This window comes from Camelina sativa, chromosome 16, assembly GCF_030686135.1.
Source record: "Camelina sativa cultivar CO46 ecotype springtype chromosome 16, ASM3068613v1".
NCBI classification, from domain to species: domain Eukaryota; kingdom Viridiplantae; phylum Streptophyta; class Magnoliopsida; order Brassicales; family Brassicaceae; genus Camelina; species Camelina sativa.
Window position 1 is genome coordinate 13,230,488 of NC_141895.1, and position 27,075 is coordinate 13,257,562.

The 27,075-nt window shown below is 35.9% G+C and overlaps 1 long non-coding RNA gene and 2 pseudogenes across 3 annotated transcripts; all 3 read right to left on the bottom strand.

Annotated features, from left to right (window-relative positions):
• Window positions 1-1,539: 1,539 nt before the first annotated feature.
• On the bottom strand, window positions 1,540-7,631 carry LOC104773515 (carbon catabolite repressor protein 4 homolog 6-like; annotated as a pseudogene). Its single transcript, XR_002037174.2, has 13 exons — window positions 7,404-7,631; window positions 6,882-7,315; window positions 6,616-6,782; window positions 6,436-6,501; window positions 6,162-6,214; window positions 3,726-3,807; window positions 3,600-3,647; window positions 3,372-3,455; window positions 3,067-3,159; window positions 2,948-2,980; window positions 2,772-2,860; window positions 1,864-2,626; window positions 1,540-1,772 (listed from the first exon to the last, which is right to left on the bottom strand). The product of XR_002037174.2 is annotated as a carbon catabolite repressor protein 4 homolog 6-like (transcript).
• A 171-nt stretch (window positions 7,632-7,802) lies between these two features.
• Window positions 7,803-9,716, bottom strand: LOC147925449 (uncharacterized). Of its 2 annotated transcripts, none has more exons than XR_015585487.1 (3): window positions 9,496-9,716; window positions 8,541-8,660; window positions 7,803-8,251 (listed from the first exon to the last, which is right to left on the bottom strand). It is a non-coding gene; the product is annotated as an uncharacterized LOC147925449 (long non-coding RNA). The 2 variants fall into 2 exon arrangements; XR_015585486.1 differs by having other exon boundaries at window positions 8,485-8,660.
• Window positions 9,717-18,607: 8,891 nt separating this feature from the next.
• Window positions 18,608-19,626, bottom strand: LOC147925450 (uncharacterized; annotated as a pseudogene).
• Between the last annotated feature and the right edge of the window lie 7,449 nt (window positions 19,627-27,075).

The following is a 27,075-nucleotide window of genomic DNA, read 5'->3' on the forward strand; positions in this document are numbered from 1 at the left end:
CCAAACCGCCCTTGAGTCCATAAAAGCGGACCAGCAGGAGGAGCGAGAGCAGAATAAGTCAAGGATGGTAGAGGTTCGTGAAGAGCAAACCCATATCAGGGAAGCTATGAAAATCGATAAGAGGTCTTAGGGAAAATTCGTTTTTTGGCCTCAGTGGTGGGAGTGGAAGCAGAGGAGGTTGAAAAAGACACATCATTGGTTTCTAAAGCAGGAAAAAATATCAACACCAACGGAGGATAGGGTAAAGGCACTTCCTCCAGTGTACCTTGGGCACAATGCTCTATGGGAAGAGAACATGGAGTGGAAGCAGAGGAGAAGGAGGATAGGGTAAAGGCACTTCCTCCAGTGTACCTTGGGCACAATGCTCTATGGGAAGAGAACATGGAGTGGAAGCAGAGGAGAATGGTCGGTGAGACCCATTGGGGAACTTCCATAAGAGGAGCGATCAACTCACATGACGGGGGACTTTAGGGAACACAAGGGGGCTCTTTGGAAAAATGGAGTTGAAGTAAGAGAGAGTGGAGGAAGGGAGGCTGAGAGAATCTTAGTTCCACCGTCTAACGGTTTATGATGGATCAACGAATGATGTTGAGTGGCTGCAGAAGTGTGAAGACTATTTTGAAGATCAAGGTATATACAACGATGATGCGAAAGTGCGTCAAGCAACCTTTGTGTTGACGGATAAGGCACATCATTGGTATATCAATTTGCGAAGGTTAGTTACACATCGACTGGGTTGGAGAGAGTTTAAGAAAATCTGCAAAAGTTGATTTGGCAGAGCAGATGCAGTAAATCCTATGGGTGAGCTAAGTAACCTACGATACACAAGAACAGTAGATGAGTATTGTGAGCAGTTTGAGGAATGTTTGGTAAGGCAAACGAAGCTATCAGGTGATAAGCAGTTATGGCAGTTCTGTGTGGGTTTAACTGATTCTTTGAGAAAAGAAGTTGAGTATTTGAGGCCAAAGACAATATTTGAAGCAATGGAATATGACCGAGATAATGAATACAAGATTGATAATGACAAGCGGACACAGACGTTTGGAGGACATTTGGCACCAACAGCTCAACACTCGATCTTGTTCCCTAGGACATGAAATCGTGAGAGCTCCAAGGGTGGGAAAGACAAGGAAGCTCAGTTTCCCCGACAAACAGAAGAGAAACCAGCTCCTCAACAACTATTTTTGAAGAAATTGACCACCGCATAAATGGAAGAGCGACGAGCAAAAGGTCTTTGCTTCAACTGTGATGAATTCTTCACCCGAGGGCATGTTTGCAAACCAGTCCTTTTTCAGATCACTATAGTCAATGATGGTGCTAATCAAGACGACGAACCAATTGAAGAGGAGGACATGCCATGAAATGAAGCTTGAGGACAAGCTTCAAGTGGAAGAGGGGAATAATGATATGATTATTAGGTTTTGATATGATTATTAGAATTATGGTATTATTTCTTTTTAATTAGATTTAAGGTTTTATATAAATTACTTTTAATAGCCAGATAGAGAGATAGGTCGGTGTAAGGTTCTATATAAGAACTCTCTTATGCTAATGAGAATTTAAAGCCTCCAACAATTAACCTAATTCTCTAGAAAGAGACTTGGATTAAAGGGAAGGTTTAGCTTTAATCTCTTGTTCTAGTTTCAATCACGGCTCCAATCACTAGATCAAAGTCGGCTCATATCACATATGTAGTCAACTGTCCCCATAAAACATCTGTGATAACTGGTCACTACAGGTTCTCTGTTTTCATCCCTTGTGTTTGCTTGGCCCTAACCACAAATTTCAACAGCTTCCTATGTATATAATTTCTCAAGGAACAGAAGATAATAGGACAAAACTGTAGGAAATATATTACAATACATCCACTTCTGAGTAAGTGCTCTTCAGCTCCAGAGCATGTTCAACCGTTGTTCTCTCTGGGTCACCTGTTGCAATTGCTATCTCCATTGGAATCCAAGAGGATGGAGTATAAGTGATTTTGTCACTATTAAGAGCTTCAAACCCCTATTTAAGTGGAAGTTCATTTACAAGTTTCCATTTTTGACCCAAGTCTTCATTATAATCATGTAGCTTAGCCAAAAAGGTTTCCCCATCTTCACCTAAACTTTCTTCATCTTGCGCCCATACTACTGTTTAGTACAATGTTAAGCCATCTAGTTTCACCTCAGCCAAAGTAGTGTCAACCTTGGTGGAGAAACTAGAAGAAATATCTTGATCACTAGAACATATTTCCTCAGGAGAATGCTCTGTTTCTGATAAACCAGAACTTACCGAATGATCTGTATTCAAATCTTTTCTAGCACTGGAAGCATGTTGAGGTTCTGTATCTGATATGGTTACTGAAGAAAGATCTTAAAACATCGAGAGATTCCCGGAGACATCAGGTTTTCTGTTTTCTATTCAAAAATTACAATCTGAGGCCATATTCACGCATGGTAATACTTGGTCTGAGCTGGAGGTGGCTTTGTGACCAGCAAGAATTGTATCACCACATGGAAGATCAAATGTCTTTTTGGAGGGGGCCTTTCCAACATCTATGTTGAAGTTATTCTCCATATGAGCATTTGTGATTGAATCTGATGGTTGATCTTGATCTTCTGGAGATTTATTGGCGGACTGAAACCTGGAAAATTAGGGAGACTTATCAACCATGTTGGCAATTGCAAAAGCAGAGTAGAACCCAAAGATTCTAGAGTAAACATGGAGGTGTTAAGTTGAAAAACCAAATACATAATGATGTCGAAGAACTTAGTGAGTTCTTGCTCTACCTCGTCATATAATTTTTTGGCCTTGGTGGACGAAACTCACCAGAACCTTGCCCTGAAGCTTTGTCTCTAGCCAAACCAGACAAATCCAACTGTAGAGAGCAGCACAAGATACAATGTGAACCATATATATAATGTTACGAAATAGATGAAGGATTTGCCTAACAATGAAGCTTTACCTTCCAGTCTGAAATAAAGTTGTACAAATGACTCTACAACCAGGTGGAAGAATGTTAAGACCATGTCACAAAACAAGTTATTTTGAGTATACCAACTGGTTAAGGTAAGAGTGTCCTACCTTTAATGTACAATTGAAATCCCCACAAAGAACAACAGGCGCATCATCCCAGAGCTTTGAAACAGTTTGAGCTTTATCTAAGGGTGTCCTGACCTACGTAACAGAGATAAATATATAGATGATAAATGGAAACAGTTAAACAAACCAAGTTAAGAAGGAGGCGAAGTGTTTTGCTTCAAAAGTTTTATCGAAGACAACTAACACTTTTACATGTTCATGTGTATAGATAGAGTTAAATCAAAGAGTAAAACTGTCGTTTGGCAAAAGATTTCTACAAACTAGAATATGGCACTAAAGGAAAGTACCTGACCAAGTTTAAAGTCTCCTCTTTTAGGATTAAAAAGCATGTGAGTGTTACAAATGACAACTCGGTGGGAACCAGCAGAGCTGCAAAAAGAAATGGCAATTCACTTCAACCTACCCACAAAGTATAGCCTGTAACTGAAGAAAATCAGCCGCTTCCTAGTGAATGTCAATTATCCATCCATTAAATGATATGGTAGTAACATTTATAGATATTTTTTCCGTTATCTTTCAGGTGGAGGGGTCTCATTTTCTTTTGTACGTGAAATCAACAGTGTCTACACAGAACCGAATTTGATTTAGGGTAAAGTGGCAAATGTATGTAAGTCACTATCCCCATAAGGTATTTATATTACCTCAAGCACACAAATTTGGGCAACATTATCCCGAAGACCAAGTTATTTGAACTGGATGCTTTCCTCATGAACCAACTTGGATCTAATATGATAAAAATGAGATCCCAAACAAGATTCCAAACTGAACAACACAAGGAAGAGAAAGGGAATCAAACCTCACTACAACAAATACCCACATTGATAGCAGACGAGGATAGCTCATTTGTCTTTACTGCTATGAAAGATGTTTTTTATTTTTGGTTACTTGATAATAGCACATACAAAGCGCTATCATAGAAAAACTCTATAGCGGCAAAAGAAAATGACTTAGTTCTCCAATACTTAGCGAAATATTATTTCACTTTAGCGCCTAAGTCACTGAACAGACTCATACTTTGCAAAAGAAAATGACTTAGTCCGCCAATACTCTCTCTCGTGAAAGCAACTCAGCTCGATTTCTTCTTCCAAATTCTTACTGAAATCTCTATCAATCAATAAAAGCCCCAATTTCGCCGTCCTTGAGAAGCTCAAATCGAGGGCATGTATTTCTTCTTCTTCCTACTAATTTCATTCTTTGTTTTAAGCTGAAATGGGTGAAAACTCAGCTGCAAGAGTAAAAGATTCTTAATTAAAATCAAATATCAGCTAAGTGATTCTTCTTATTTACGTTTATAACTCTTATTTTCTCATAAAATTTTTGCAGAGTGTAAATAGAAGAGGACATCCTAAGTGTGTATTTCTTGATTGGACTGAGACGACTGATGAAAATGTTGGTGAGGGTCGTATTCTTTCTTCTGATCCCGATGACATAGTAAATGACTGTCGCCTAGGCCCTATGGATCTCAAAGTGTTAGTTGAAGCTGCATATAAACCAGATGCATTTCTATGGAGACCTGCACACAAGATCTGTAATATGAACGAAGCTGTTGGACATATAATCGCATGGCCAGCTGATAAGTGTAAACTTCTAGACAAAGACATCCAAATTGAAGACATTGCCCCTATGGTATTTTTAATTTATATAAATGTGTTAGCAATGTATTGCCCCTGTGTATCATGATAATTATTCATGCTGGATTTGTTTACTGATTGTGTTTGACAGGGTCTACAAGCAAACAAATGTAAACTATTGGATTTGTCTAAGCGTGAAGTAATTATTGCTGAGGGGCATTGGAAGACACAAGAACCAAGTGCATTGGTTAATGGACTTCCTCTTGGACCAAAAGCAGTTAAAGTATTTGTGGATTCAGTAAAGCAGCCTGATATATCACTATGGAGACCTACAACTGAAATGTCATATCTTGAGGACTGTTTGATGGCTTTGGTATCCTGGCCCCTGAGTAGAGTTGATTTTGAAAATACCTCATCTCCAACTGATATACCAGAAGCTTCTAGGTCTGCATCAAAGGCCAAGTCTGTAGACACAACTTCGAAGTATGAAGCAGAGTCCAAAACTTCAGCAACAACTTCAAAGGCTGCATCAGTGTCTAAATCTGCAGCTATGTCTTCTAAGTCTGCATCTGGCTCTGAATCTCCTATTGATGATGCAACATGTCCAAGGTCTCCAGTAAAGAATAATTTACCATCATAGTCTCCTCTCTGGAAGTCTCTAGTAAGTGTTTTCATATATTATGAAGTTGTTTTCGTTAATTATAATGACTGATGGTTTATATTGTAAACATGGCAGCGCATTAATAAAGTTATTTCCAAGGAGTATAAGAAGTGCAAGTTGATGGATTTAACTGGAAAGAATATGGTTGTGGCTGAAGGACGATGGGCAACAAATAAGCCAACACATAAGGTTCACCACACTCCCTTGGGTTCTAATGCAGTTAAAGTGTGGATAGATATTGTGAAGGTGAGCAATGTAAAAGTTTGGAGGCCATCAGATGAAATTGAAATTTTAGCAGATGCACTTAGGTCATTAAGTCTTAAACCGATGGTTTTATTGTGTAATGTACCTGATGGTTTATTTTGTTCTTAAGACTTTTCTTATGTATTTTGAATCTGAACTTATGTTTAATCAATGATTCTATAATCACATATCAGAAAATGCTGTAAAAGTACAGGTAATAGAATATGTGACATTTGAATAATGCTATGTTTTAATCATCTATCGTAGCTTTTAAAAAAACGTTATGATATAAGAACATAACATAGCACATAATTTGAGTAATTATTAAAGATGAAACAGCATTTCGCGACAGCTATATTAGAGATGTATAACATAGCACGAAAAATCAAATATTGTATAAATTATTTTAAAATTTTTAATGTGATAATACAGCCGTTTTTTAGAGCCATGTTATAAAAATATAACATAGCATACTTATCTCACGCTATTGTATGTGGGGTACATATAATAACAGTACCCTAAAACAGCGTCAATGAAAACGCTATCATAGGCCTATGATAGCGTTTTTCTCGTGATAAGAATGAACATATTTGTTGTAGTGCCTATTTGATCGCCAAAATATTGCACAGCCGTCAACAGCATTACCAGTCCGCATCTACATTTTTTTACGAAAGAGTTAGCCCCACAATTGAAGCCTAGTTCTTAGAAGCTTTGATACATACCATATAATCTTTTTTACTCCAAGAGAGTTAGTAGAGAATACAAACCTAAAACCACCATCTTTAAACAACACTAAACAATGCAGGTGATGCTGACTCATAAGAAAGATAGATAAACCCTGACTGTTTTTTCAACAAATTTAGAACATATACGTACCTTCCAAATGCCACTATATCCCCGGGGCTTCATCTCCTCCTCTAAGTCCTGAAATTTATCAACATCCTGACATATGCAAAAAACATTAGATCACTGTGCATATGATGAAAACGCAACAGAGCTTTGTCTTCTTAGTCCTTCATACAAACAATTACAAGAAGATATAGCAGAAACAATAACCTGAAGGCACATTATATCTGCAGACCATAGGCCAAGCTCGAACACTAATTTGCTCTTTCTACATCCCCAACTCAACATATTCCTCTGTATGTGAAAGTAAAGACTTCTTCAGTGATAATTTGCAAGGTAATCCGCCAAGATGTTATACGAGAGAACAACAAACTTCTCTGAACACAAAAACAAAAAAAAAGTAAATCAAATTACGAAAAAAAAATAGAAATTGGCGTGAAGTTGAATGAGATGATCAAATTTTTAGCAAAACTTACCGGAGCCAGGAGGCAGCGGCGTTTTAGCATGTTCCCATTCACGGTAATCTGAAGGTTTTGACCGTGGCCGTTAACGGAAGCTCCGTGCGGAGGCGGCCGAGACATATGTTTTGATAGAACGGAGGGGGAGGGCAAGCCGTATAGCTTTGATTGGATGGGGGATGATTAGGTTGACGGAATTGTCGCCACTGACCCCGAGACGGCGGCGGAGGTCGAAATCCGTAATTATGATTGAACGGTGGTTGCTGCCGCTGACCTAACGGAGGCTGATGTTGTCGGTAAGGTTCACCATGTCGGAATCGGAGATTGGCGTCATGAACTGACTGAAAATGCGAGTCTTCAGTAACGAACTGATCTCTTCTTCCTGCGTCGTTGTTGTACGGCCGATCGGAGACACTTCTCCCACCTCGGCCTCGTCCTCGACCACCTCTGTACTGCTCCGTAAGAAAAACAATTAATCTTCCATTAAGCGAAGCAACACAGCGAGAGTGATACAATTAGAGCATGGCTGAGGAAATTTACAGGAGCACGAGTAGACATGGTGGCGAAGATTGGAACAGAAATAGTGGAGGCGTCGGAGAAAACTTGGGCAGCAAAACGAGAACGCCGCATTGGTCAATTGGATCGAGTGAGTAAAAAAGAGCGACTCGAGGAACCGGAGCTCAATTGCAGAGGCGGAATCAATCGGATGAACGGAGATTCTTAGACAATCGTGTCGTTTTTAGAATCTAGAAGTACACAGCTCTCTGTATTCACTGTAAATTAACGGCACGCAAGCCAAAGTCATTTCTTCAACAGTTCATTATTTTCTTGAATATTTAACACTCATAACAAGAATCTTGCATCCTTACTCAAATTGATAAAACAACATTTCAGATATGGAATCTCAATTTCGAACCCCTGGAGTGGCAAGTGTACGAGTATATAAAGCTTTGAATTGCAAAGTTAAAACTTCCCCAACCAAAAAAGGTCCAAAACCAGCAAGTATATATAACCATGAATCTATAAAATTTAGAATCAATAAGAAACTTTAAGGTCAAGAAAACAAGCAAAACTCGGAAACCGACGGATCATCATAACATTAATAGATCTTGAATTGAAAAACCAAAGAAACTGGGGGAGGAATGGCTTCCCCGAGTTGGGTATTTTTCATCATTTGTTGGCTTCAGACTGAGCGAGGGACTTGCTGACAACGTAGCAATCACTTGGTTCAATGTTGATGTAATAGTTCTGTATGGTATCTGTGATATCAAACCCGAACTTCTTGTAGAACTTAATCGCGTCTTCATTGTTTGTCTGCACGTGCAAGTATATCTCACACATGTTTTGCTTGGAGCACATGTCAAGAACATGATTCAATAGCTTTGAACCTGCAAAAGACAAAGAAAACAAGATACACAAGTTATAGACAGAGTTTCCCCTTTTTTAAAGCAGGGGAATTCAATCTTAAATCTTGATATACGAGGAAGTCATTGCATAAAACCCTCAGGACTATTTCTTGGTGGTTCGAATCCCTAATTAGAGAACTACAGAATAAACATACTACAGCTAGCCTCATGTGTTAGAACGTAAGGAACAATAGAATTACGAAACAGTTTTCTACATTATTCATGTTTTGTCAGTATCAAGATTCAAGTTGGTTTCGGATAGCAGATTTACGACTTCCCAATGCCAATCCCACGGTATGGTGCAAGAACACCAAGCGCCATTATATAAATTCGCATGCCCCCACTTTCTTTCTTCTCCAGCCGACAGGCGATAGCTCCAACACATATGTCACTGTAATATGTTGAGAGAGAGAGAGTAAATCCATTATTAGAACATGAAGAACTTTCCTTTTCTCACAAATTGGAGAAAATAAACGTAACACCAAGAACATAACTATCCAGGCAACAGCAATGAAATAGTTACTGCCAAAGTTAAGATGTTGTCTACAGTCTTTAAACTTTCATAATCGCATCTTATTGTACATTTAAGAAACTGGTTACCGCAAAAAGATGTTCCAACCAAGCATTTCACACAAAGGAACACGAAGAAAATTAAGTGAATAAGTCTATCAGCAATAATGGATTACTAGGTACAAATGCTTAATATACAAAAAGCTTTGCTTAGTTAAACAAATAATGCAGTGTCCATATAGTCAAACACGTTAGAAACAATGATCAAAATGATACTTTATCCACATCTATGTCATCAATCACAAAGTGCAAACATAAATAAGTAACAACAGACAATAGAAAGCAACTAAACTCGTGGATTCAAGCATTAGAAAGAAATCTTATACCAATATTTCAAACAAAATCATCTTCTTTCTGATATCAGACACTAGTTCTGAACCTAAATAAAACACGGCTCAGTCAAGAAATTTCGCGGAACAGAACAAACAAGAAGACAAACCATAATCAAACTTTTAAAATGACCTGTGAACGGGACTAATCAGACAACCAAAGCAAAGCACGATTGCAATAGATACTTCCTTTATAGAGAGTCTACCAAGCCTAATCACAGAACAGTTCATCATAACCCCCCCCCCCCCCAAAAGCAACTAACTTTCAGGTACAATCGCTTCCGGCACATTCCCATGAAATTGTAATAGAAAAAAAGGAAGACGAACCAGGCTTGGTGAATTCGCCGGAAGCGATTGCATCAGCGTAGTACTTGTCGCTGTAGCGAACAGGGAAGAGAACCGTGTTGAGTTTCTTGAGCTGCATCAAGTTTTTTTGTCTCTGACTCCATCTAGCGATACGCTGACTTCTCTCCCAGCTCCCATCGCCGTCGAACAATCTAGCACTCGACGTCGTTCGTTCGGACAGAGAAAGGGAAAACTCGCGATTTATTTTTTTTGGGGAAAATTAAATAAACTATATGGGCGACAACAAACTATTGGGCCTAAAATTCATTTGGGCCTGGATCAAGCGCATCCACCGCCACCGGAGCTCGTTTGACGCAAGGGACCGTTTATATAAAACGAAATAGTTTTGATGGACAAAATGCCAGCTGTCTTTCTAACCGTTATAATTCTATAAAAACGACGCAGTTTTGACGCACACGCTCCTAAATTGCCATCACAGCTAGGCATGACCACGGTTACGGTTATTACGGTTAAGGTTGCTTAACCATCGGTTACGGTTAGAAATTTTGTATACGGTTACGGTTAGTAATTTTATATACGGTTAAAATGGTTACGGTTAAGTATGGTTGCAGTTAAACGGTTACGGTTATATACGGTTACGGTTTCTAATTATTATGATACGGTTAAATTTTTTAATGTGATTATAAAAAATATACTAAATATATAAACTAAGAATGAGTTGATTAACAGAAAAAGGCGGTTATTTTAAGGGTAGTAGTCCTAGTGGAGTGGATGGACACATTAAATTATTTAAGTCACAGTTGGAAATTTGGAATGAGATAACTATTTATTATTGTATTTCTGTAAAGAACATGAGTACGTAAAAAAAAACGAATACGTAAAAACATACATGCAAGCATATTTATTATGCTGATTACAATCATGTAAAAATAAAAAATATTAGTCAGTATCTTCTGATCGGATTGAAGATACATCACTATCAATGTCTTCTAACTCTTCTTCGTTGTCTCGCATGTATTCTTGTTGTCTATACACGGCTCTAGTCCAATCATCAAGACACGTTTGAGCTTCAAGAGAATCTGGAGTCATTCTTGAACGAGTTTCATCTAAAATTTGACCTCCCATGCTAAAAGCACGTTCGACAGATGTTGTAGAAACTGGTGAAGAAAAAACATCTCTTGTGATCATGGCTAGAATTGGAAAGAGAGATTGATGACACTTCCACCACTGAACGACTTGAAAGTCATTACCTGTATCTTCATCACTAAACTCAAAATTAGTGAAAAGATATTTTTCAAGTTCAGAATTGTTACCTTGTGATGGTCGTTGCCTTTTTTCTCGTCGCATCCTTTCTGCAAGACTCACCTTAGAAGTTGATGACGTATCATTTTGAAGAGATGATTCAACAACATCTGGTGTCATATTCTTATAAACTCTATAATATTCATCATATAAATTTTCTATGTCTCTTTTTGTATTTGAAATAATGCTCGAAACACTAACACTGTCAGACAAATGCAATAAATTATAATATGTGGTGAGATAATCAGATAAACCATCTACTTTAGTTCTAGGATCCAAAATTGATGCAAGCAAATTAAGAGGTGGAATTTCTTTGTAGTATTTTATCCACTTATCTCTCATAGTTTCAATGCATGATGACAACACAATATTATTTTCATGTTCATGCATCACATCAGCAATATTAACGCATTCATACACAAGTAAATGACTAGCCGGATAATAAACACCAGACAATATATATGTTGCATCATTGAAACATTTTAATAATTTCAGAAGAGCACTACATTCATCCCAATGAGTTGACCACAAAGTTAAAGAGCTACAGTTTTGTTGAATAAAAATACACAATAAATCTTTGTAACCAATAGAACCAGCAAGCATATCATATGTTGAATTTCAGCGAGTGGGAACATCTCGAGAAAACCTTTTAGGAGATACATTATGCATTTTACAAAACTCGAACCATCGTTTCATTAACTTTGGACGCCCCCATAAATAATTTAAAGCTTTTTTAATTGGTGAAAGAAGATTATTTTGAGAAACTAATAAACCATCTTGAATGCATAAATTTAAAACATGACAAATACATCGATATGAAAATATTTTCCACCTAAAATAGGACTACAATTATTTACTAATTCAGAAACAGAGGCAGCATTAGCAGATGCATTATCAAATGAAATAGAAAATATTTTCTTTGTTAAACTATATTCTTCTAAGATTATTTTTATTAATTTAAATATGTTATTAGCTGTATGCCTTTCATCGAAAACCCTAAAAGCAATAATTCTCTTTTGAATAATCCAGTTATTATCAACCCAATGACAAGTAATGCCCATATAATAATGTATCTGCCAATGATCACTCCAAATATCACAACATACTGAAACTTTATTATGAACATTAGAAAACAATTTTTCTAAATCTATTTTTGTTTTTCGATAAAGTGATTTTAGAGTACGAGTAAGAGTAGTTTGAGGATTTAAAGCATTTATGCAATAATTATTAAAACCCAATTTTTCACCAAAGCTAAATGAAAGATGATCAACCGCAACCATCTTTGCTAATTCTTGTCGATTTTTTTTATCTGAATAACGAAAAGATGAAAGACTAGAAGAAGCATTATTAGAGTTAGTTTCTACACCAAGTTTTTCAGGATGAATATGTTGCAAATGATACCTATATGATCCATATCCTGAACCCAACCTCCAAGAAAACCTTTTGTTGCAATAATTACAGCAAGCTTTCATTTCTCCATCAAATTTTTGTTTTCGAAAGTGTACCTTAAAAATATCGGAACCATTCAAACGTTGCTTTTCCAAATTTCTGCTAGCTTGTTCTTGAGTTGCACTCTCTTGAGTATTCATGGTTGGTAATGAGTTGTGGACATCTTCTCCTTGACTGTCGAAATGAAATGAGTTGGAAGACATTCTCAAATAACAAAAGAGCTCAAGACTGTGAAAAAATGAACACGTTCACGTTGGATAATGGAATAAAAGAGAAGTAGTATCTGACTCTTTGTTTCGAACAATATTTATTTATCGAGAATTTTGTTACTAAATGAATGGAACAGCTACTTTTCCACAGCTCACGCTAACAGCCTAACAGTCTAACACGTTGACTAACACTTCCCTATCATTCGGTCAATTATTTACTAGTAAATAATAATATTTAATTTATTTAATTTTTAGCATAATGAATTTAACAAAATAATTTAAATTGTGTCCCAGTTTTACAAAGAGAGTCAAACACATTTACACAAACACGATCTACATAATCTGTGATATTTTGATATTTTCATCCACAAGCATGAAGCCACTCACTTCTATTTTGTAATTTTTTCAGTAACTTACTTTCATTAGTTTCACTTTTTTAGTTTTTTTTTTAAATGAAGGAAATATATCTCATTTATTTTTTTTAAATTAGAAACTGTTAACATTAAGAAAACTCTATATTTTCTAAAACTATGTTTAATTAATACAGTTTTCTTCCTAAATATTTTAAATATTTGGATTTAGCAAAAATTTTAAATATTTAAAATTAATATTTTTAAATTTGGCCGATAAATATTTCTTATACGTAATGTTTATATAACATATTAATTAACATAAGTAATTATTTGTACAGTTTATTATATTTGGAAAACGGTTACGGTTATAATTTGACGGTTTAATTATGCGGTTAACCGACGGTTTTCATACGGTTACAGTTAATTAGCGGTTACGGTTAATAATTTTTGTAACCTTAACCAATATGATTTTACGGTTACGATTACGGTTACGTTTTTTAACCGTTTTATACGGTTACGGTTAAAAACGGTCCGGTTACTGTCCGAAATATGGTTACGGTTCAATTGTGGTCATGCCTAATCACAGCTGTCATCTCAATATTTTCTTTTTTTCTGTGCCGCTACGACGCAGTTTTTAGCAATCAGATGTGTCTATATACACAGAGACAAAGGCACAGCTTAAACACTTTTCTCAACGATTACCAAATTAGGGTTTCTGGTGAAACGATGGTCACAGGTTTAAATTTTTTCCCAATCTTCGATTCTATCGTTTTATTTCTCTGATTAGGGTTTCATAATCATCCTCCTTCTGTTTTTACTGCCGCACCAATGTTTTGATTCTTCACGACTTTTGTTAATATAAGGTTTCAGAAATCTCAGGTAAAGATTGTTCTTTTTTCAAGTAGATACTGTTCTTTCTTTTATATTTGGTTTATGAATTTAAGAATAATTGGGTTTTATTTGTCTCTTTTGTGATTAGGGTTTCATCCACAAGATCATCGTTCAAGTCTTCCGCTTGGGAAAGTTCTTCGAAGAGGTACTTACGATTCTAAAGTTCCTTTTTTTAATCGGTTACATTCTCTCCAAAGCTTGTCTTTTTTGCATATCTACTAGTAATATTGTTTTACTGTTTCGTCCTTCAAAATTTTTCTTTTGTTTTCTAAGTTTTCCGGTTCAGTTTTTGATTTTTTTTCTCTCAGATTCTTAATTATGTCTTGGATTTAAATAAATTGAATCATACGGGTTTTTTTTTCTTGAGTTTTACAACACTGTTTCTTGTTTTTTTTTTGTTCTGGTTACTTTAGGGATTTGTTTGTTTTGTCTGTCTTTTTGTTTCATCTGGTCTAGTTTGTGGTTAATTATGTTGACGGCTTTGAATTTTCTTTTGTTTTCCAAGTTTTCCCGGTTCAGTGTTTTGTTTTTTTATTCTCACATTCTAGATTATATCTTGGAGGTGAATAAGTTGAATCATACGAGTCGGTTTTTTCTTGAGTTTCACATTCTTGTTTTCTTCATCTGGTTGTGTTTGTTTCTTTTCATGTCGTTTTTTTTGTTTGTTTTGTATGTGTTATCGTTTTATGATCAAAACGAGTGTTCACCAACACATTAATGAGGTAATTTAAATTACCTCTCTAACTGTCCCGTGTGGCCTATACAAATGACTCATCTTAGTCTTATATTAATCATAAGATGAGTTTAAATTAGAGAAACGGATTGATGGTGTTGCCTAAACGATTGGTCTCTTGTTGCCTATACAAATGCCTCGGCTCAGTCTTATGTTAAACATAATACGAGTTTATAAATCAGAAACAGATTGATGGTGTTGCTTATACAAATTCCTCGGCTCAGTCTTATGATAATCATAAGATGAGTTTGTAAATGAGGAAAAGATTGGTGGTGTTGCCTAAACAATTTGTCCTTTGTTGCTTATTCAAATGCCTCGGCTCTGTCTTATCTTAATCATAAGATAAATTTATAAATTAGAAACAATTGTCCCTTGTTACCTATACAAATGTTTCGGCTCAGTCTTATGTTAATCATAAGATAAGTTTGTAAATGAAAAATGGATTGATGGTGGTGCCTGAATGAATGAGGTAATTTAATTACCTATCTAACTGTCCCTTGTAGCCTCTACAAATGCCTCAGCTTAGTCTTATGTGAATCATAAGATGAGTTTGCAAATCAGAAACAGATTGTGTTGCCTAACTTCAAATATCTCGGCTCGGTCTTATGTTATTTATAAGATGAGTTTGTAAATCAAAAATAGACTGTGTTACCTATATATCAAATGCCTCAGCTCAGTCTTATGTTATTCATAAGATGAGTTTGTAAATCAAAAACAGATTGTGTTGCCTATATAGCAAATGACTCGGCTCAGTCTTATGTTATTCATACGATGAGTTTGTAAATCAGAAACGGATTGATGTGGTGCATGAATGAATGAGGTAATTTAAATTACCTCTCTAACTGTCCCTTGTTGCCTCTACAAAAGTCTCGGCTCAGTCTTATGTTATTCATAAGATGAGTTTGTAAATCAAAAACAGGTTGTGTTGCCTATATATCAAATGTCTCGGTTCTGTCTTATGTTATTCATAATATGAGTTTGTAAATCAGAAATGGATTGATCGTGGTGCATGAATGAATGAGGTAATTTAAACTATCTCTCTAACTTTTCCTTGTTGCCTCTACAAATTCCTCGGCTCTATCTTATGTTAATCATAAGATGAGTTTGCAAATCAGAAACAAATTGTGTTCCCTAACTTCAAATGCCTCGGCGTGGTCTTATGTTTTTTATAAGATGAGTTTGTAAATCAAAAACATATTGTATTACCTATATATCAAATGCCTCGGCTCAGTGTTATGTTATTCATAAGATGAGTTTGTAAATCAAAAACGGGTTGTGTTGCCTATATATCAAATGCCTCGGCTAAGTATTATGTTATTCATAAGATGAGTTTGTAAATAAGAAACGGATTGATGCTGGTGCATGAATGAATGAGGTAATTTAAATTACATCTCTAACTGTCCCTTGTTGCCTCTACAAATGCCTCGGCTCAGTCTTATGTTAATCATAAGATGAGTTTGCAAATCAGAAACAGATTGTGTTGCCTATACTTCAAATGCCTCAGCTCAGTCTTATGTTATTCATAAGATTGAGTTTGTAAATCAAAAAGAGATTGTGTTGCCTATATATCAAATGCCTCGGCTCAGTCTTATGTTACTCATAAGATTGAGTTTGTAAATCAAAAACAGATTGTGTTGCCTATATATCAAATGTCTCGGCTCAGTTTTATGTTATTCATAAGATGAGTTTGTAAATCAAATTCGGATTGTGTTTCCTATATATCAAATGCCTCGACTCCGTCTTATGTTATTCATAAGATGACTTTGTAAATCAAAAACGGGTTGTGTTGCCTATATATCAAATGTCTCGGCTCAATCTTATGTTATTCATATGATGAGTTTGTAAATCAGAAACGGATTGATGGTGGTGCATGAATGAATGACGTAGTTTAAACTACCTCACTAACTGTCCCTTATTGCCTCTACAAATGGCTCAGCTCAGTCTTATGTTATTCATAAGATGAGTTTGTAAGACTTATTAAGTGCCTTATATCTCACGATTTCATTATTCTCATTTCTCTTTCTTACAAAGACCCACTTATGTCCAACTGGCTTTATTTCAGGTGTTGTCCTTAAGATCGGACCAAACACACTTCTCTTCCTTAAGGAGTTTAACTTCACGTCAATGGCTTCTTTCCACTTTAGCCAATCTTTACTTTGAGTGCACCCTAATATAGACGTGGGTTCATGATCCTCATTTATTTCAAGTGCTACCTTGTATGCAAATATTTCATCGATGTCGACATCTTTTCGGTTCCATTGAATTCCAGACATAATATAATTGATTGAGATCTCATTATTATCAATACCTTCAGGACCTTGAGGTTCAGCGACCCAAACCTCATTTGGTACCTTAGGATTTGCCGCGGCCATGTCTGTATTTTCCTTAACCTCGGTTTCATTTGCACCTTTTTAAGATTTCCGAGGGTTCTTACCTTTGGAACCTAATGGTCTACCTCGTTTTAAACGTGGCTTAGACTTTGTAGCAACTTTGTTATTGTGTTCCTTCTAAACATCAATACGTACTGGTGCATTACAAGCTGGTATGTACGATTTTGTTACTCTCTTTGGGTCAGCAAAGGAATCTGGCAATTGATTAGCTAGCTTCTGTAAATGAATAATTTTTTGAACCTCTGCATCACATGCTAGAGTTCGAGAATCTTGCCAATTTAAGGATGTTTGATTCCATGTTAATTCTTTAACCAGCTTGTTTGTCTCTCCACCCAACATGGGAAACTCGGATTATGTAAATTGACAGTCCGCGTATCTGGCCTTAAATAAATCTCCTGTAGTTGGCTCAAGATACTTAATAATGGTGGGAGACTCATATCCAACATATATTCCCATCTTCCTTTGAGGTCCCATCTTAGTTCTCTGTGGTGGAGCAATAGGTACATAAACGGCACACCCGAATGTTTTGAGATGGGATATGTCTGGCTCATGACCCGTTAATAGTTGGGATGGTGAATATTTGTGTTCACCAGATAGCCTGATGCGTATAAGCTCTGCTGCATGTAAAACTGCGTGTCCCCAAGCCGACACAGGAAGTTTCGATCTCATTAGCAATAGTCGACAATTAGTTGTATTGGTTTAATGAAGGATTCAGCCAATCCATTTTGTGTAGGGACATGTGCCACAGGATGTTCCACACTCACCCCATGGACATACTGTAATCATTAAATGCTTGGGATGTAAATTCACCAGCATTGTCTAGACGTATAGTCTTAAGTGGAAAATCTGGAAAATGTGCTCTTAGTCTTATAATTTGAGTCAACAGTCTAGCAAATGCTAGGTTCCTTGTGGATAACAAGCAAACGTGTGACCATCTGGTTGATGCATCGATCATAACCATAAAGTATCTAAACGGCCCACAAGGTGGGTGTATAGGTCCACAAATATCTCCTTGTATCCTTTCCAGAAAATTTAAAGTCTCTTTATGGACCTTTGCTCGTGATGGCCTTATTTTATGTTTCCCTTGTGCACATGCTACACACGTGATATTTTTAGGGATAACTTTTCTCTCTTTAAGAGTGTGCCCATTTGAGTTCTTAATCAATTTACGCATCATGTTCGAACCCGGATGGCCAAGCCGGTCATGCCATAGAGTGAACTGTTCATTGAACATTTTATTCTTTGCCAAGTTAGCTTCTATCATGTTAATCTTAGCATGGTATAAACCAGTGGCTAGTGCAGGTATAGTCTCTAGGACCTTTTTATGCCCACTCACAATTTCAGTAATGTATAGGAATTATTTGTTTCCTTCACCCTTTGTTTCAACATGATAATCATTCAATCGAATGTCTTTAAAGCTCAATAAACTTCTTTTAGAGCTGGGTGAGTACAAGGCATCACTTAGTTCAATATGTGTGCCATTAGGTAATAATATGTGAGCTTGGCCGTAGTCTTCTATTAAGCTTGCTATACCCGCAATTGTACTAACATTGACACTTTTCATTATGAGGCTTATGAAATATCTTTTGTCCTTCAATATTGTGTGGCTGGATCCACTGTCCACCACTAGTACACTCATATCCTCAGCCATTTCTATAATGACAATAATTTTGTTTTAATTTTTAATAAAACAAGCAAATATATATTGAAATAAACGCATTGAATTTAAACCAAAATAATTATCCAATACATAAACCGAAATTAAAACATAAAAGCATATAAATTAAACCAAATCCATAATTAAAACTAGTTATCTTCTTTAAGGCAATCGGAAGTCTCATAGTCTAGTGAATCATCAATCTCATGGTCGAAGTCATCTTCACCATCGAGATGCACCTAGTTGGCTTCTGGGTTTTTCTTCAAAATTTCTTGATATGCATCAATAAGATGTTTGGGTGTTCTGCAATTCTTGGCCCAATGGTTAGACATACCACATCGGTGACAAACCGATTTAGCCTTGGATTGTGGCTTAAAGGACCCACGGCCCCTACCACCACGGCTACGGCCTCCACGGCCATAACCATCAAAACGGCTAGCTTGGTACTGTCCACGACCACCACGTCCTCTGCCACCACGGCCACAACCATAGTATCTTTCTCTGTGGACATAGTTGGTCTCCTTGGGCTCTTTAGCCTCTTGAGGGTTTTTCTTTGCTAAGTCAACCTTGTGAGCTTCTGGTAATGGAGTTGTACCAGGAGGTCTCATTGCACTATTCATCATTAATAGCTCATTGTTCTGTTCAGCTAGCAGTAAACACGAGATTAGGTCTCCATAGGTTTTAAACCCCTTTTCACGGTATTGTTGCTGACGCAGTATATTGTTAGTGTGAAAAGTAGAGAATGTCTTCTCTAGGAGCTCCTTCTCGGTCACCCAGTACCACACAACCTAAGGAGTGAGACAATCCTAAAAAGCTCTGAGTTATACTCATCCACGGATTTGTAATCCTGGATCCTTAGGTTTTTCCTATCAAATTGAGTCTTTGGTAGGAGCACCGTCTGTTGGTGTCCGTATCTGCGTTTAAGCTCTTTCCAAAGGTCAAGAGGATTTTCTATGGTGAGGTACTGATTCTTGAGACTCTCAGCAAGGTGATGGCGCATATGCATAATGGCCTTGTACTTGTGCTTGTCAGTACAGTTAAAATCTTCCTCAATGCTTTCAAACAAGTCCTTTGACTTTAGCATGATCTTAGTGTCCAATGCCCATTGCAAGTAATTGTCTCCAGAAGCATTCAAGGCGGCATAGTCTAAGTTGTTGAGCCTTGCCATCTGCATAACACATAGATAGACAACCGATCATTAGCATGCGGTAATAATAGACCGATCCATGCAATATATTTTTAGGTCATGCGGTATTTGAGACCGAAACATGCCTTAGGTCATGCGGTATTTGAGACCAAAACATGCCTTGCCTTTTGCTCATTTTTTTTTCTTGTTTTGGTATGTATGGAAAACAAACAAAACTAGATAGAAACTAGCATGCGACAATTTTCTTTTCTTAAATAGTTTTGAGTTTTAGAAAATTTCCTTTTCTTAAATAGTTTTGAGTTTTAGAAAATTTCCTTTTCTTAACATTGGATAATAACAAAATATTTTTGGAAATATTTCTTAAATCTTTAATTTAATAATTATAATTAATTTAGAAATTATCCAAATTTATTTTTATGTAAACACAAAATAATTTCCGATTTTAAATTCTTAGTTTTAGGGTTTGAATTTCTCAAACACCTAAATCGGATTTAATCCTTAGAACAATTAAATTAAAATTTCTTCTATTAATTTTGGATTTAATAGTTTAGTTTTAGGGTTCTTATGCAACAAACAATCAATTCAAACAACCCTCAACTTTTAATCTTAAGTAATTTGGCTTTTAGGTTTTAGTTCTAAGGTTATTATGCAACAAGCAATCAATCAACACAATCGGATTTTAGTTATATCATAAACAGTTTAATTGCAACCAATCTAAACAACCTATAACAACTGATTTTAAATTTTAAAGTTATAGGGTTTTAGGATTTCAAAGCATAAGAATTTGTTTGTTGATTGTTTACTTGTAGTTTTAGGGTTCCAATAAATGAAGAGATCATGTTCCGATTTATAGGTTCTTAAGAGGGTTTGATCATATTTACCTTCCACCGATTTGGGGATGAAAGGATTTGAACCGGGAGCTAAAGACCTCGGTTGTACCTTGAGCTGATCCACGAACCACGAACCTCGAACAAGTTATGAATGAAAGCTTGATCATGAACAGAATCCGGACCACGAACTAGGATTGATCACGAACATGAACCGATCACCGAGAGTTTTAGACTATCGCCGGGTTTGGACGAACAAGAGGTGAAAGCGGTGGCCGTTTAGGGTTTTGATGGAAGAAGAAAGATGAACGGCGGCGGTTTAGGGTTTTAGGGTTTTCTCAGTTGGATCTCTAGAACTATCGTGCTGATAACGTGTTATGAAACTAGAGGACTCGAAGTCTAGAATCTCTCGTTCTTATTATTGATAATCGAATGAGGTTACATATATATAGTAAATACAAAGGCTTAAGCCCATAACCAACTTAGTCTAATACTTACGGCCGATGGGCCTTTGCTTCTAGCCGATGAGCTTCATGGACCGTGACTGTATATGGGCTTGGTTATGGAGTCCATCCTTAAGTGGTTAATAACAAAGATGAGTTTGTAAATTAGAAACGGATTGATGGTGGTGCATGAATGAATGACGTAGTTTAAACTACCTCTCTAACTGTCCCTTGTTGGCTCTACAAATGCCTAGGCTCACACTTATGTTATTCATAAGATGAGTTTGTAAATCCGAAACGGATTAATGGGGGTGCATGAATGAATGAGGTAATTTAATCCACCTCTCTAATTGTCCCTTGTTGCCTCTACAAATGCCTCGGCTCAGTCATGTTATTCATAAGATGAGTTTGTAAATCAAAAACGGGTTGTGTTGCCTATATATAAAATTCCTTGGCTATGTCTTATGTTATTCATAAGTTGAGTTTGTAAATCCAACTCGGATTGTGTTTCCTATATATCAAATGCCTCGGCTCAGTCTTATGTTATTCATAAGATGACTTTGTAAATCAAAAACGGGTTGTGTTCCCTATATATCAAATGCCTCGGCTCAATCTTATGTTATTCATAAGATGAGTTTATAAATCAGAAACGGATTGACGGTGGTGCATGAATGAATGACATAGTTTAAACTATCTCTCTAACTGTCCCTTGTTGCCTCTACAAATGCCTAAGCTCAGTCTTATGTTATTCATAAGATGAGTTTGTAAATCAGAAACGGATTAATGGTGGTGCATGAATGAATAAGGTAAGTTTAACTACCTCTCTAATTTTCCCTTGTTGCCTCTACAAATGCCTCGGCTCAGTGTTATGTTATTCATAAGATGAGTTTGTAAATCAAAAAAGTGTTGTGTTGCCTATATAATAGATGCCTCAGCTTTGTCTTATGTTATTCATAAGATGAGTTTGTAAATCAGAAACGGATTGATCGTGGTGCATGAATGAATGAGGTAATTAAAACTACCTCTCTAACTGTCCCTTGTTGCCTCTACAAATGTCTCGGCTCTGTCTTATGTTAATCAGAAGATGAGTTTGCAAATCAGAAACAGATTGTGTTGCCTAACTTCAAATGCCTCGGCTCGGTCTTATGTTATTTATAAGATGAGTTTGTAAATCAAAAACAGATTGTTTTACCTATATATCAAATGCCTCGACTCAGTCTTATGTTATTCATAAGTGGAGTTTGTAAATAAAAAATAGGTTGTGTTACCTATATATCAAATGCCTCGACTCAGTCTTATGTTATTCATAAGTGGTGTTTGCAAATCAGAAACAGATTGTGTTGCCTATATATCAAATGTCTCGGCTCAGTCTTATGTTATTCATAAGATTGAGTGTGTAAATCAAAAACAGATTGTGTTGCCTATATATCCAATGCCTCGGCTCAGTCTTATGTTATTCGTAAGATGAGTTTGTAAATCAAACTCGGATTGTGTTTCCTATATATCAAATGCCTCGGCTCAGTCTTATGTTATTCATGAGATTGAGTTTGTAAATCAAAAACATATTGTGTTTCCTATATATCAAATGCCTTGGCTCAGTCTTATGTTATTCATAAGATTAAGTTTGTAACTCAAAAACAGATTGTGTTACCTATATATCAAATGCCTCGGCTCAGTCTTATGTTATTCATAAGATTAGTTTGTAAATCAAAAACGGGCTATGTTACCTATATATCAAATGCCTCGGCTCAGTCTTATGTTAATCATAAGATGACTTTGCAAATCAGAAACATATTGTGTTGCATATACTTCAAATGCCTCGGCTCAGTCTTATGTTATTCATAAAATGAGTTTGTAAATCAGAAACGAGTATATGGTGGTGCATGAATGAATGAGGTAGTTTAAACTACCTCTCTAACTGTCCCTTATTGCCTCGACAAATGTCTCAGCTCAGTCTTATGTTATACATAAGATGAGTTTGTAAATCAGAAATGGATTAATCGTGGTGCATAAATGAATGAGGTAATTTAAAATACCTCTCTAATTGTCCCTTGTTGCCTCTACAAATGCCTAGGCACAGTCTTATGTTACTCATAAGATGAGTTTGCAAATCAAAAACGTGTTGTGTTGCCTATATATCAAATGCCTCGGCTTTGTCTTATGTTATTCATAAGATGAGTTTGTAAATCATAAACGGATTGATCGTGGTGCATGAATGAATAAGGTAATTAAAACTACCTCTCTAAATGTCCCTTGTTGCCTCTACAAATGTCTCGGCTCAGTCTTATGTTAATCATAAGATGAGTTTGCAAATCAGAAACAAATTGTGATGCCTAACTTCAAATGCCTCGGCTCGGTCTTATGTTATTTATAAGATGAGTTTGTAAATCAAAAACAGATTTTGTTACCTATATATCAAATGCCTCGGCTCAGTCTTATGTTATTCATAAGATGAGTTTGTAAATCAAAAACGGGCTGTGTTACCTATATATCAAATGCCTCGGCTAAGTCTTATGTTAATCATAAGATGAGTTGGCAAATCAGAAACAGATTGTGTTGCCTATATTTCAAATGTCTCGGCTCAGTCTTATGTTATTCATAAGTTTGAGTGTGTAAATCAAAAACAGATTGTGTTGCTTATATATCAAATGCCTCGGCTCAGTCTTATGTTATTCGTAAGATGAGTTTGTAAATCAAACTCGGATTGTGTTTCCTATATATCAAATGCCTCGGCTCAGTCTTATGTTATTCATGAGATTGAGTTTGTAAATCAAAAACATATTGTGTTTCCTATATATCAAATGCCTTGGCTCAGTCTTATGTTATTCATAAGATTAAGTTTGTAACTCAAAAACAGATTGTGTTACCTATATATCAAATGCCTCGGCTCAGTCTTATGTTATTCATAAGATTAGTTTGTAAATCAAAAACGGGCTATGTTACCTATATATCAAATGCCTCGGCTCAGTCTTATGTTAATCATAAGATGAGTTTGCAAATCAGAAACATATTGTGTTGCATATACTTCAAATGCCTCGGCTCAGTCTTATGTTATTCATAAGATTGAGTGTGTAAATCAAAAACAGATTGTGTTGCCTATATATCAAATGCCTCGGCTCAGTCTTATGTTATTCATAAGATGAGTTTGTAAATAAAACTCGGATTGTGTTTCCTATATATCAAATGCCTCAGCTCAGTCTTATGTTATTCATAAGATTAAGTTTGTAAATCAAAAACAGATTGTGTTGCCTATATATCAAATGCCTTGGCTCAGTCTTATGTTATTCATAAGATTGAGTTTGTAAATCAAAAACAGATTGTGGTGCCTATATATCAAATGCCTCGGCTCAGTCATATGTTATTCTTAAGATGAGTTTGTAAATCAAACTCGGATTGTGTTTCCTATATATCAAATGCTTCAGCTCAGTCTTATGTTATTCATGAGATGACTTTGTAAATCAAAAACGGGTTGTGTTGCCTATATATCAAATGCCTCGGCTCAATCTTATTTTATTCATAAGATGAGTTTATAAATCAGAAACGAATTAATGGTGGTGCATGAATGAATGACCTAGTTTAAACTACCTCTCGAAATGTCCCATATTGCCTCTACAAATGTCTCAGCTCAGTCTTATGTTATTCATAAGATGAGTTTGTAAATCAGAAATGGATTAATGGTGGTGCATGAATGAATGAGGTAATTTAAAATACCTCTCTAATTGTCCCTTGTTGCCTCTACAAATGTCTAGGCTTTGTCTTATGTTACTCATAAGATGAGTTTGTAAATCAAAAACGTGTTGTGTTGCCTATATATCAAATGCATCGGCTTTGTCTTATGTTATTCATAAGATGAGTTTGTAAATCAGAAACGGATTGATCGTGGTGCATGAATGAATGAGGTAATTAAAACTACCTCTCTAAATGTTCCTTGTTGCCTCTACAAATGTCTCGGCTCAATCTTATGCTAATCATAAGATGAGTTTGCAAATCAAAAACAAATTGTATTGCCTAACTTCAAATGCCTCGGCTCGGTCTTATGTTATTGATAAGATGAGTTTGTAAATCAAAAACAGATTGTGTTACCTATATATCAAATGTCTCGGCTTAGTCTTATGTTATTCATAAGATGAGTTTGTAAATCAAAAACGGACTGTGTTACCTATATATCAAATGCCTCAGCTCAGTGTTATGTTATTCATAAGATGAGTTTGTAAATCAAAAACGGGTTGTGTTGCCTATATATTAAATATCTCGGCTAAGTCTTATGTTATTCATAAGATGAGTTTGTAAATAAGAAACAGATTGATGGTGGTGCATGAATGAATGAGGTAATTTAAATTACCTCTCTAACTGTCCCTTGTTGCCTCGACAAATGCCTCGGCTCAGTCTTATGTTAATCATAAGATGAGTTTGCAAATAAGAAACAGATTGTGTTGCCTATACTTCAAATGCGTGAGCTCAGTCTTATGTTATTCATAAGATTGAGTTTGTAAATCAAAAATAGATTGTGTTGCCTATATATCAAATGCCTCGGCTCAGTCTTATGTTATTCATAAGATGAGTTTGTAAGTCAAACTCGGATTGTGTTTCCTATATATGAAATGCCTCGGCTCAGTCTTATGTTATTCATAAGATGAGTTTGTAAATCAAAAACGGGTTGTGTTGCCTATATATCAAATGCCTCGGCTAAGTCTTATGTTATTCATAAGATGAGTTTGCAAATTAGAAACAGATTGTGTTGCCTAACTTCAAATGCCTCGGCTCGGTCTTTTGTTATTTATAAGATGAGTTTGTAAATCAAAAACAGATTGTGTTACCTATATATCAAATGTCTCGGCTCAGTCTTATGTTATTCATAAGATGATTTTGTAAATAAAAAACGGGCTGTGTTACCTATATATTAAATGCCTCGGCTCAGTCTTATGTTATTCATAAGATGAGTTTGTAAATCAAAAACGAGTTGTGTTGCCTATATATCAAGTGCCTCGGCTAAGTCTGATGTTATTCATAAGATGAGTTTGTAAATAAGAAACAGATTGATGGTGGTGCATGAATGAATGAGGTAATTTAAATTACCTCTCTAACTGTCCGTTGTTGCCTCTACAAATGCCTCGGCTCATTCTTATGTTAATTATAAGATGAGTTTGCAAATGAGAAACATATTGTGTTGCCTATACTTCAAATGTCTCGGCTTAGTCTTATGTTATTCATAAGATTGAGTTTGTAAATCAAAAACTGATTCTGGTGCCTATATATCAAATGTCTCGGCTCAGTCTTATGTTATTCATAAGACGAGTTTGTACGTCAAACTCGGATGGTGTTTCCTATATATCAAATGCCTCAGCTCAGTCTTATGTTATTCATAAGATGACTTTGTAAATCAAAAACGGGTTGGGTTGCCTATATATCAAACGTCTCGGCTAAGTCTTATGTTATTCATAAGATGAGTTTGCAAATCAGAAACAGATTGTGTTGCCTAACTTCAAATGCCTCCGCTCGGTCTTTTGTTATTTATAAGATGAGTTTGTAAATCAAAAACAGATTGTGTTACCTATATATCAAATGCCTCGGCTCAGTCTTATGTTATTCATAAGATGAGTTTGTAAATCAAAAACGGACTGTGTTACCTATATATTAAATGCCCCGGCTCAGTCTTATGTTATTCATAAGATAAGTTTGTAAATAAGAAATGGACTGATGGTGGTGCATAAATGAATGAGGTAATTTAAATTATCTCTCTAACTGTCCCTTGTTGCCTCTACAAATGCCTCGGCTCAGTCTTATGTTAATCATAAGATGAGTTTGCAAATCAGAAACAGATTGTGTTGCCTATACTTCAAATGACTTGGCTCAGTCTTATGTTATTCATAAGATTGAGTGTGTAAATCAAAAACAGATTGTGTTGCCTATATATCAAATGCCTCGGCTCAGTCTTATGTTATTCATAAGATGAGTTTGTAAATCAAACTCGGATTGTGTTTCCTATATATCAAATGCCTCGGCTCAGTCTTATATTATTCATAAGATTATGTTTGTAAATCAAAAACAGATTATTTTGCCTATATATTAAATGCCTCGGCTAAGTCTTATGTAATTCATAAGATGAGTTTGTAAATAAGAAACGGATTGATGGTGGTGCATGAATGAATGAGGTATATTAAATTAGCTCTCTAACTTTAAATTGTTGCCTCTACAAATGC